A 12,655-nucleotide genomic window follows, 5' to 3' on the forward strand; every position below is an offset into this window, starting at 1 on the left:
GATGATGCTCTGAAAGTGCTGCACTCAATATGCCAGCAAATTTGGAAAACTCAGCAGTGGCCGTGGGACTGGAAAAGATCAGTTTTCATTCCAATCCCCCAAAAAGGCAATACCAAAGAATGCTCAAACTACTGCACAGTTGCACTCATCTCACATGCTAGTAATGCTCAAAATTTTCCAAGCCAGGCTTCAGCAATACGTGAACCATGAACTTTCAGATGTTCAAGCTAGTTTTAGAAAAGGCAAAGGAACCAGAGATCAAATCGCCAACATCCAGTGGATCATCAAAAAAGCAAGAGAGAAGCATCTTCATGACCATAGTCATGTGTCTGAGACTCCTGAAGTTTCTCAGGAAAATCATTCATTCTCCACTCCTGCAGAGACACTTTCACCTCTTAGCATGAACGCAAATACAAAATTTGTATGGGACAGCACATTTGACTCAACTCTTTGGCTGTGGCAAACTGCTTGTTTCACCAAGTTTGGAAAGAAAGTTATGACCAACCTAGACAGTATATTAAAAAGCAGAGACATTCCTTTGTCAACAAAGGTCTGTCCAGTCAAAGCTATGATTTTTCCAGTGGTCAGGTATGGATGCGAGAGTTGGACTATTAAAGAAAGCTGAGCACTGAAGAATTGATGCTTTTGAACTGTGGTGCTGGAGAAGACTTTTGAGAGTCCCTTGGACTGCAAGGAGATCCAACCAGTCCATTCTAAAGGAGAGCAGTTCTGGGTGTTCTTCTCAAGGACTGATGTTGAAGCTGAAACTCCAATACTTTGGCCACCTGATTCGAAGAGCTGACTCATTTGAAAAGACCCTGATGCTGGGAAAGATTGAGGGCAGGAGGAGAAGGGGACGACAGAGGATGAGATGGTTGGATGGCATCACCTACTCAATGGACATGGGTTTGCGTAAACTCCGGGAGTTGGTGATGGACAGGGAGGCCTGGTGTGCTGTGGTTCATGGGGTCACAGAGAGTTGGGCATGACTGAGCGACTGAACTGAACTGAAAACTCTGGAGTGAATCCAAATAAAAGGGTGAGCATCAATTTAAATTAAATGTTTAATTCAAACATAGGAATTCTCCCAGAATTAAAAATCATCTGTGAAATTTTCCATGAAGTAATCATTCAAATATGCTTCAATATGAAACAGGGTCTAGCAAATATGAGTTACCTAGTTCAGAAAAGAGAAGATGGGCAGAGATGATAACAGGTTACATTTAAAAAACATTCATCCAATGCCAGGCACTGTGCTAAGAGTATATTTCATTTTATCTTCACAACAAATATACGGGGATAATAATTATCCTCAATTTATAAATGATGAAAATGAAATAATAAAATTAAGTAGCTCCTCAAGGTCACACAATAGTATATTATAGAACTAGATTTCAAACCCTTGTTTGACTGTAGATACTGGATTTTTAATCAATGTTGCCTGTGTTTAGAGTATATGATGGGAGAGTACATGGTCTTAACTTTACCAGTTGAGATTAAATTTGTTAGCAAGACTTTTTCTAATGATGAGAAACCACAAGGTTGCAACAGATGAATAGCGTCCTTCTGAGATAATTTAAGAATAATAATAACTAGACAGCACGGCCTAAGTGATGGTTTAACGTTCCTTCCAGTTATGTTAATCTTTGGTAAATCTGAATTGTATTTAATGTGTAGAGGGCAGAAAATGGATATCATGTCTTGTTTAATTTTTTAACAAGTTTATTTATTTTTTAATTGAAGGATAATTGCTTTACAGAATTTTGTTGGTTTCTGTCAAACCTCAACATGATTCAGCCATAGTGGATACTGTATTTTGTTGAATTTTCTTACATAATATTTTATTACAAGTTTTTCCTCCTGAAAATCACTACACTCCTTGTAGAAATATTGGAAAATACAGAAACTATAAAGAGAAGAAAACAAAAAACGTATAATGTCACCACAGTTGACATCAGGCATTATATTTTAATCTTAACACTCTCTTTTAATCTGAATATGTTAACCAACATTAGCTGGTTACTACCTGTCCGTATAAAGATTCACTGAAAAATATAGCAAATAGAAAATTAAGCAACTACCACAATCTTACCTTGCATGCTGTTAACATCAGAAACAGTCCCATATCTTGTCAATAAGTTTTGGGAGGTTTATGAGTGACTTATCACCATTTCAGTAGAATCCAGGTTAAACATTATGTTGCCTGTTGAAGTCTGGCTAGTTCTGGAGAATTTGCCAAAAACTAAATGTTCTATGCCTGAATATCAGTCGCTAGGAAAATGCAGTACAGTCTTTGAGCCCATACTTTCAGGTAACTCAAATGTATTTACCAATTTGGGCAGCTCAGAAAGGGATAAATCTGATAAATGCATCAATGATGAGATATCCTTAGAATAAGATCATCATAATCACATCAGATGATGAGTCTTCTTCTAATTGGTTGTTGGTGAAACAAGCTGTTTGCCACTGCCAAACAGCTGAGTCAAATGTACTGTCCCATGCAAATTTTGTATTTACATTCATGCTAAGAGGCAAAAATGTCTCTGCAGGAGTGGAGAATGAATGATTCTTCTGAGAAACTTCAGGAGTCTCAGACACATGTCTATGAAGATGCTTCTGTCCCAGCTGGCTTGACCAGAGCAACTACCTAAACTCAAGGGGAAGATGGGAGGCTGCTCTTGCTGATGCTGAAGCTATCAGGAGGATATTAGGTGACTGGACAAAGCTTTTCGGGTAGACTGGGTCAAAGCCACTCCATTTGCAGAGCAATGTTGTCATTGAAGATAGTCCCTCAGAAGGTGAGTCTTTATCCGACATTACTTCCTCTGAGACAGAGGACCCAGGAGAATGAGACTACTGGGATGAAGCAAACGGGGCTCTTGAATACCAAGCTTGACTAACTGACTCTTCAGTTCAGTTCAGTTCAGTCGTTCAGTCGTGTCCGACTCTTTGTGACCCCATGAATCGCAGCACGCCAGGCCTCCCTGTCCATCACCATCCCCCGGAGTTCACTCAGACTCACGTCCATCGAGTCCGTGATGCCATCCAGCCATCTCATCCTCTGTTGTCCCCTTCTCCTCCTGCCCCCAATCCCTCCCAGCATCATATGCCAGCAAATTTGGAAAACTCAGCAGTAGCCACAGGACTGGAAAAGGTCAGTTTTCATTCCAGTTCCAAAGAAAGGCAATGCCAAAGAATGCTCAAACTATTGAACCATTGCACTCATCTCACATGCTAGTAAAGTAATGCTCAAAATTTTCCAAGCCAGGCTTCAGCAATCCGTGAACCGTGAACTTCCTGATGTTCAAGCTGGTTTTAGAAAAGGCAGAGGAACCAGAGATCAAATTGCCAACATCCGCTGGATCATCGAAAAAGCAAGAGAGTTCCAGAAAAACATCTATTTCTGCTTTATTGACTATGCCAAAGCCTTTGACTGTGTGGATCACAATAAACTGGAAAATTCTGTAAGAGATGGGAATACCAGACCACCTGACCGGCCTCTTGAGAAATCTCTATGCAGGTCAGGAAGCAGCAGTTAGAACTGGACATGGAACAACAGACTGGTTCCAAATAGAAAAAGGAGCATGTCAAGGCTGTATATTGTCACCCTGCTTATTTAACTGACTCTTAGACAATGTCAAATAAAACAGGATGCCTTTGTCTTTTTGTCCTATGGATCAAGCTGTGCCCCTTTATTCCCTACTCTGTTGAGTCTAGTTTTCCTAATAACATTGATATGGTAGTTCTACTCTGAAGGAAGTCAAAATCTGTGAATGAAGTAGCTGTTGATACCATAGAAGGAATGACCTCAGGCAAAGCAAAAGAATATTCAAGATTTATTGTCAAGAAGAATTCTCTTTAATGAATTCTGTGTTGCTACTGTATGCAGCAGCCTTGTTGTCTTTGCATACCTTGGGGTACCTGGAATAAAGTCAGGGTCAAGGATAGGAGTGATCTGTCTTAAGTGATCAAATAAGCCAGAAAATGATGAGGCCTCATCTTTAGGGGCCTTCCCAGGTGGCGAAGTGGTAAAGAATTCGCCTGCCAATGCAGGAGATGCGAGAGATGTGGGTTGGATCCCTGGGTCATGAAGATCCCCTGGAGGAGGAAATAGCAACCTGCTCCAGTATTCTTGCCTGGAAAATCCCATGAAGAGAGGAGACTGGCGGGCTAGAGTCCACAGGGTCGCAAAGAGTCGGGCATGAGTATGTGACTGAGCAGGCACAGACACATCTTTAGGAATCCAAGACGTCACTAAGGTAGATAATGAAACAGAGAAGGGTTTGTTTGGTTTTCTTGTTATCTCATTTGGCCCCATCGTTGTCACTGGGACAGCCCTTAACTGTCTGGGTCTTCTCTGAGGTTTTTGAGGTGATCTCCAACCTGCAATCTTATATCCTAAAATCTGGGCAGGACACTTAGAGGAAGCATGCTGTTGAAAAACCTGCATTAGTTCTGGCAGTGTTGTAGAAACCTCATGGTCCATAGGCCAGTGGAATCGTACAAAGGGACCTTGTAAAGGAATGACGTACCTGGGATCTGCAGCCAACACTGGAAGGTTCCAAAGGTGCTTGTTTATCTTGCTTCTGAAGGAGTTCATAGTCACTCATGATGGATCCAAGTGGAAATAGTCTGCCAGTGTGTGCACCAAAAAGAGACGGTTTCCAACACCAAGAATTTCGGCAGCTGCTTTAACAGTGACTTCAGCTACGTTGGTAGAAAACTTTTAGCCTCCTTGGACCCTAACACTGAAAATTTAAAAGAACACACAGAGTGGATTGTTGCCTTATTAACAACCCATTACTTTTATGTGGGCCTTCAGAGTGTATTTAGAATGATATGGGCTTCCCAGGTGGTGCTAATGGTAAAGAACCTGCCTGCCAAAGCAGGAGACCCGGGTTTGATCCCTGGGTCTGAACGATTTCCTGGAGGAGTGTATATAATATTCTCACATGGTTTATTGCTACGTCCAATAACTAGGAGAGGATGGAGGACAATTATTATAATCCCTAATATATAGTTGAGGCTTCCCTCATAGCTCAGTTGGTAAAGAATCTGCCTGCAGTGCAGAAGACCTGGGTTCGATTCCTGGGTTGGGAAGATGCCCTGGAGAAGGAAATGGCAACCCACTCCAGTATTCTTGTCTGGAAAATCCCATGGATAGAGCCTGGCAGGCTACAGTCCATGGGGTCACAAGAATTGGACACGACTTAGTGACTAAATGACCAATTCATAGTTGAAGAAACTGAGATTAAAAGAGCTAAGTGAAATGTCCAAAGGAACAGAGTAAGTACCTGATCCAAACCCAGGTGTTTGATGACTTCAAGTCAGAAGATAAGAATTTCAGTGGGAAAGTCATTTTGGAGTTTGAAAGTTTTGAGTTATTTAACTGATCTGAGTTTCAGTTTCTTCAAACAGAAAATGGGTATAGTAATTTCTCTTTCAGAGATTTTTTTTTTTTTGAATGTGGACCTTTTTTAAAGCGTTCACTGGATTTGTTACAATACTGTCTCTGTTTCGTGTTTTGCGTTTTCATCCTCAAGGCATGTGGGCTCTTAGTCCCTGACCAAGGATCGAACCCGCACCCACTGCAGGGGAAGGCAAAGTCTTTACCACTGACCACCAGGAAAGTCCCAGATATTTTGAATATGAACTGACATAGGACACTTCGCGAGTCGCCTGGCACAAAAAAAGCCTTTCACTCTACTGCACCTGTCCTGTTCCTTTCTGTGCCTTCTCTTTTCCGGTGACCTCTCCTATCCTTCCCATCCCTGAGCTCTGCCCTGTGTCCTTCCTTTCATCTACCTCGTGTCCTTCCCTTCCTTGCATCCCTCCTTTCCTTTCACCCTCCTGTATCCCTCTTCTCCATGCACCTTCCTTTTGCTTTGCTCTCTTATACTTCTTCATCTCACCTCTTTCTCATCTAAATGAATGGGAGATCTCCTCTTAAATGGAAGTATTGACTTGTAGTTCCCGCAATTACTAAATACACTCTTTTAAGTAACAGACCCTGATTTGACCTCAGTCCAGAGCTGGGGTCGTGAGGCTAGTGTCTCTAGGAGGTCCTGGCTTTACTGAATGAAATGCCAAGTAATAATCCTCACAGATCCAGAGAGGATCTGAGCATCATACAGCCCTGGTTTACTGTTGAAATGAATAGGCATGATAAACCCAAAATTATAAAAAAAAAATTTTTTTTTAGGCCTTTTGAGACAAGGAAAATAGATTTTATTTCCAGGGTGAAGTGATTAGATTCTGTTCTGAAGGCTTCTGTTTCTTCCCTTCATATCTAAGACCTTCAAATGTGCCAGGGAGCCCACAAGACTTTTCAAGATCCAGGGTTTGCTAACTTCTCCAGCCTCATCTCCCGCCACTGGCCAACTCACCCTGTGTTCCAGCGATGCCAAATTTTGTGTGGTTTCCCACACATATCATTCTGCGTAATGCTTTTGTAACCATCAAAGAGGTCCTTCTTTGAGACTATAGTGCCTCCTTTTCTAACTAGCTAACTACAACTTTAAAATCCATCATAGACATGATCTCATCCAAAAAGTTTTGCCAACATCCTACCCTCGGCTGGGTTAAGCTACTAATTTAGCCTCTATAACTTTTTTTTTTTTACTGAAGTACAGTTGATTTACAATGTTGTGTTAGTTTCAGATGTACAGTAATGTGAGTGTTTATATGTTATATATACAAGTACATATGTGTTCTTTTTCATATTCCTGTCCATTATAGGTTATTGAAAGATAGTGAATATAATTCCCTGTGCTCTACAGTAGAACCTTGTTTATTATCTACTTTATATATATGGTGTGTATTTGCTCATCCCAAACTCCTAATTTATCCCTCCCTCTCTCCATCATTAACCATAACTTTGTCTTCTATGTTTTTGTTGTGTAAATAAGTTCATTTGTATTATTTTTTTGGTTCCACATACATACAAATGGTATCGTGGGATATTTGTCTTTCTCTGTCTGACATTTCACTTAGTATGATCTTCTCTAGGTCCATCAGTGTCGCTGCAAATTAGCCTCTACATATTTCATATGGTTCTGTTATTGCATTCGTTACACTACATTACAGTTTCTTTATTACATTCCTACATACCCTACTGCACTATTAGACTGAGTTCTTTGACAACAATTTATTCCTATTATCTCCTGCTCCCGGCTTCTTCGGGATGTGGCAAATAGTAAGCACTCACTAAATTCTTAATGAATGAATGAGTAGATAAATGAGCAAAACAATATGCCATGGTACATGCAAAGACACCTTATAAACTGTGAGTAATACATGAACACAATAAAAGAGTCAGAAGGCACAAAAATGAAAATCATATAAAATATACAATGTTCCTTTTTACCCCTTCATTCTTGTTGCCCAGTCTCCCAGTTTTCCTCCCTTACTGTTACTATAATATTCTGATGTCTTCTATGTCTACAAGGCATACGTGTATTCAGGTTGCTGCCTTTTGAAAGAGAAAAGGAGGATTGTTCTCGGTTAGTGTGTGGTCCATGAGTGTAAAATAAAATGGTGTGAGAAATAAAAACTTAGTTCCCAAGAGTTCACTTATTTGGAGAGTTTGTCTTCCAATTCAAGGAATTATCATAATAAGCTTTGCTCTAAGAGGTGTTTATTAGCAACATTGTGAAATGTGTCTACTTCCTTTTGTGGTGGTCTTCTATTCCTTACTCTTTCTCTAGGGCAAGGTTTTACTTCGTCATATCCTGTCTTTGCTCTTGACTAAACTCATAGGCTGAGCATCTCACACAGCTGTCCTGGTACTTTTTAAAATGAGGACACTCACCCACTTGGAGACGAAATCAAGCTTGTTTCCTTTACGTCATCTGTCCAGCACATGAAGGGTAGAGGTGATGGAGGCTGTTCGCGTTTGCTGGAAACAGAAATCCCCAGACACCAGCGCCGTGATTTGGAAATCTCTTCCTTCATCTTCTAAAGGCAGTCCTTGCAAGGTCTTGATAGAAGGGTTATATTCTAGCCATCTTGGCAGTCTAACATTATGAACCAGTGTGACCTGTTAAGTTACATGTGAAATAAAGAACTTGCCTTTAGGAAGACGTTTTACGTTTGTTTGCTTGCTCTGTTCCTGTGACAGAGTACTGAAACAGGAGTTAAAGATCTCTGCTGAGATAGAAACGTCAGTTTAATCATAAACCAGTATTTTTAAACCCTGAAAATAGACATTCTTTCATCTCAGGCTCATAAAGTCCTTATGAAAAACAAACTTTGAGTAGAAATCATAGAACAAACACTAAACTTTATTAAACTACTTGGACAAGTATTATAGTAAAAAAAAATTTACCAAAACCGAGCAGATATTTAATGATTGACAATTAAGACTTGTGTCTAAAAATGTTATATTCTATTAAATTCAAATACTGAATTGTTTTTCTTCTTGAACTAAGTCCCTTAGAGGAAAATTTATTTATGAGCCTTTTAAAATAATTTCATTTCTCGGTTAGTGCTCTGAGACACCTACATATAAATTATGACATGGACAGCTTGGAAAGCTTGAACCATTTTTTTAAAAATTTTTAAAATTTTTGTTCCTTGTGTTATACAGTAGGTCCTTGTTGGTTATCCATTTTAAATATAGCAGTGTGCACATCTATATATCCCAAACTCCCTAGCTTTCCCTTCCCCCCTATTTTCCCCCTTGGGAACCATAAGTTCATTCTCTAAGTCTGTGAGTCTATTTCTGTTTTGTACCATTTCTTTTTAGATTCTGCATATAAGGGACATTATACAATGTTTCTGCTTCTCTGTCTGACTTACTTCACTCAGTATGACAATCTAGGTCCCTCCGTGTTGCTGTAAGTGGCACAATTTCATTCTTTTTAATGATCCCTGTTTGTTTTTAATAACTGCAAGAACACAGTGCTGAACAGATGGTTAAAGATACTTAAATGCTTACCTGAAACTAGCTTATTTTCCCTTGGAAAGCATATGGAAGAACTGGATAATAGAATAATTTTCCAATGATAGCACCTGTGTCTGGCTTGCTATGAAGAGTTTGGATCTCGTCGCATGAACAGTGAGTTGTCAAGCCAGCACATTCTCAGAGACAGATGTTAGCCCCAGCCCCAGATGTCATAAGGTTGAAACTCTTCTGATCCAATTCAGGGACAACAAAGGGGTGCCCCGAGGTAGGCTCCTCTGTGTTTCTTACTGGTATTCATGGCTCACTTCGGTAACTGGATATCACATTACTGAACCTCAAACTGCCTAAAGATAAAAGCAACAACATTTAAGCTCAGCCCATTAGCATTTCTAACTTATGTTCAGAGCAATATTTAAGGGCTAGAAGCCTTTTGCTTTCACATACCATTTGTATCAACTAACAGAGAATGGAAGATTCCCACTGTTTCAAAACATCACTGCTCCATGGTGACAGTACAGTGAGAGAGAGAGGGAGGCCACTGATGCATTTTGACAGCCAGGCTTGTGTGGCTTTCTTCAGTGATTTCCATCTAGCTCTACCTAGAGTTAATATGGGGCTCACAAAAGGATGTTGATGTAATAATACAATAAAAAACAAATACAAAACAGCAACAAAAAGCCTTCTGCAAAGAAACAGACTTATCCCATTTTCATCTGTGCCCCCATAATAGAGGTCAGAGGGTTTTAGGCATCCCTGTCCCTCATTTTCATCATAACGACCTCCCTTTGGGAAAATTTCCTCCGCCTATTTCGTGACCAAATAATGTAGTGACCCATCACAGTCACCCACCTCTCTGGCCAGGCAGGTGAGCAAATAACTATGGGTTGGTCAGTCAAAATCCTCAGTGCCTCTTGCTGTTGGGAAAGACCAGGTTTAGGGAGGAGACCGAGGCTCGACTTTTACTGCGTTCTGGGGTTTTATATGGACATGCTGGGACATAAAATCTCTTCCTTCCCTCTCAGGTTGGTTGAATGTTAACCTGCGGTTTCTTATCACTGTTCCTTCCTCTCCCCACTCCGCTTCTCTCAACGCCTCTGGTTTCTGGAAATTATAGAACAGCTCAGTCACGCACAGGCACTCTGAAAAAAGTCGAATAACCCACAGTGCGAGCTACGCTTTGCTCCTTTTCAACTCCCAATGGACTGGTGCTGTCTCCAGCATGTCTTCTTCAGGTTGAGCGCAATGTTACGCTTAACCGGTAGAGGGCGCTGGAGAGACGCTGCAGGAAGAAGGAGGCGTCTGGTTTCCTGGCGCTGTTAACGCTTTTGCCGGTTCCTGCTGAAGGACTCAGCAAGATTGTGTGTGAAAGAGGATATCCAGTGCGCTCCTTACTCGCCACACAGTGTCCCTTGGTGACCTGGCAGCCCGGCCCAGGCCCAGCTGGCCGCTAACCGTGACTCTCCCGCCTGGACGCTGGCACGTTCCAGACGTTCGTCAGCAGTGGTACCCAGACCCTCGCTATGCATCCGCCTGTCGGCCTAGGAGCATCTGTACCCCGGAAGATTGTTTCTGGCTGCCGGGTGACAACCCAGTAAACATCCCTGTCATCTCGGGGGTGGCAAGCATCCTTTTCTCTAAAGAGATCTAAACTCTGCACCTTCTCCAGGTTTTCTCTCTCTTACGCACTGTCCAGCAGCCCTAGGTATACTTTAGAATCTTTCTTACATCTTTTTAAAGCTATTCTCCTAAGTTAATAATTCTTTACACAAAACCTTCCCTTTTCAAATTCCTGTGTGTCCTGTTTCCTGATTGTCCAGACTGACTCACCCCTTATTCTTAATAATACTTTTAATTTCTTTAATTAGCTTGGTTCTTTTCTTATCTTCAGGTTGGTAATGTCTTATTATTACTATCCCACCACTGAAGTCTATGTAAAATGGGAGAAGCAATGCCTTTTTTACCTGTTATTATGTATATGGAAGAGTTTGTAAATTATAAAGTGATATTTTATGTTTATTATTTTTATTATCTAACAGCCCTTCTATCTTATTTTATTTACCCTCACCCCTTCTCTGCTTCCAGGTCATTGGTTCTTGACTTTTGCCTTCTCTCTATACCTTACCTTAGCTTTTCATACTAATGGGTTCACCTTGATCTCTTGCTGGAACTCTAGGCTTAGTGTCTCCATGACTGTCTGCAGTTATTCTACACTGTCTAGATTATGGAAAATAATGTCCTTAATTTTTAATTTGATAATCAAGACTTCATTTATTCAACATTCATGAGGGCCTGTGATGTGCAAGACACTGTTGTGGGTGCTGGGCATCTAGAAGTGAACAAGATAGGCAAAGCCCCTATGTTTATGGAGTTTATAATCCACAATTTAACCCTAATCTAGCCTTCCAGACTCATCTCCCTGGTTTAACGTGTGCTCCAAGGGAAGTAAACATCACCTGGTCATTTTCCTGCCTGTCTCTTAATTATTTAAAAAAAAAACACCTGAAATGATCTCCATCCTCTCTGTCTATCTGCACACTATGTTTTAAGACCCAATTAAAAACCATCATGAATCTTCGGTAGACAACTCCCAAAGCACTTAGAGCAGTGATTCACAACTTTCCCAAGGCTTCTCTGAGAGTTAAAATATGCCCTTTTTGTAACAGCAGCCAATATTACCCTCAGTTGGAAACGGGAGGGTTTTTGCCAGAATTTCAGTATGTAGGGTGTGTGTGTGTGTGTGTGTGTGTGTGTGTGTGTGTGTGTGTCTGTGTGTAGGTATATATGCAGGGGCCGGGGGTGGAAAGCATGTATAATTTGAAAGTCTTCTGGGTGATTTCAATATATCTCCATAGAAGGACCTGGCTTATTCCTTGTTGAGAATCACGGGTTCTGTACATTATGTTTCTCAGTGAAATATGTGCAGCGTTTAAAACAGTTTCTATTATTCAAATTCTCATGTTTCATCTTCTTGATTAAATGGAAACACATTAGGAAAAAGTTCAGTGGGTCTGCTACTTCTTGAGATTCTTCCCTGCCCACAATTCCTACTTGTATGTAATATACACAGAATGTCGAGAAATATTGAAATGATTATTGGTTTTACTTGTAAATTGCAAAACCAAAGCAAAACAAAATAAAATACTATTTGCCTTAACAACTATTGACCAAGCTTCCCCCCTCCCATGTTTTGTTTTGTTTTTTTTTTTTGCCAAGGGATTCTAAGTCCATTCCCTGGCTTGTTTCTCACACTTAATTTTAGACTAAAAAATCAAGGTTATATCTAAATATGAGTTAAAACTATAAAACTTCCTGAAGAAAACTTGGGGAAAAACTTTATGACCTTGGATTACACAAAAAATTCTTAGGCTATAAGAACCACATAATTACCAAAATTGTTTATTTCTTTTAACGTTGACAATATCAAATGCTGGCAATAATGTGGGGAAACATTGTTAATAGTTTCAAAATGGCACAGCTACTCTGAAAAACACACTGACCATTTCTTACAGAGCTAATCACAAAAATACAGAATTTATCAAATATACAGTTTATTATTATTGCTGGTGGCAATATAACATTTCAGAAACCCAAATTTGAAATTACTTTAAAGATTAGCATTTTGCTTTTTAATGAGGCAATTTCTCCTTAATGTATTTTTTCCTGCACTTAGCTGTCTCTTCTTTAGATAAACAGTCCCACCTCACTTAACTGCCACAGAGAAACCACTTCCCACCCTTTGGGCTTTTCAGT

The 12,655-nt window shown here is 40.2% G+C and overlaps 1 long non-coding RNA gene across 1 annotated transcript; it reads right to left on the reverse strand.

Moving 5' to 3' along the window:
• Nucleotides 1–3,823: 3,823 nt before the first annotated feature.
• Nucleotides 3,824–8,130, reverse strand: LOC138437714 (uncharacterized). Its single transcript, XR_011256124.1, has 3 exons — nt 7,811–8,130; nt 4,533–4,748; nt 3,824–4,254 (listed from the first exon to the last, which is right to left on the reverse strand). It is a non-coding gene; the product is annotated as an uncharacterized lncRNA (long non-coding RNA).
• Between the last annotated feature and the right edge of the window lie 4,525 nt (nt 8,131–12,655).

The sequence above is a fragment of the Ovis canadensis genome, chromosome 3 (genome assembly GCF_042477335.2).
Source record: "Ovis canadensis isolate MfBH-ARS-UI-01 breed Bighorn chromosome 3, ARS-UI_OviCan_v2, whole genome shotgun sequence".
Classification (NCBI taxonomy): Eukaryota; Metazoa; Chordata; class Mammalia; order Artiodactyla; family Bovidae; genus Ovis; species Ovis canadensis.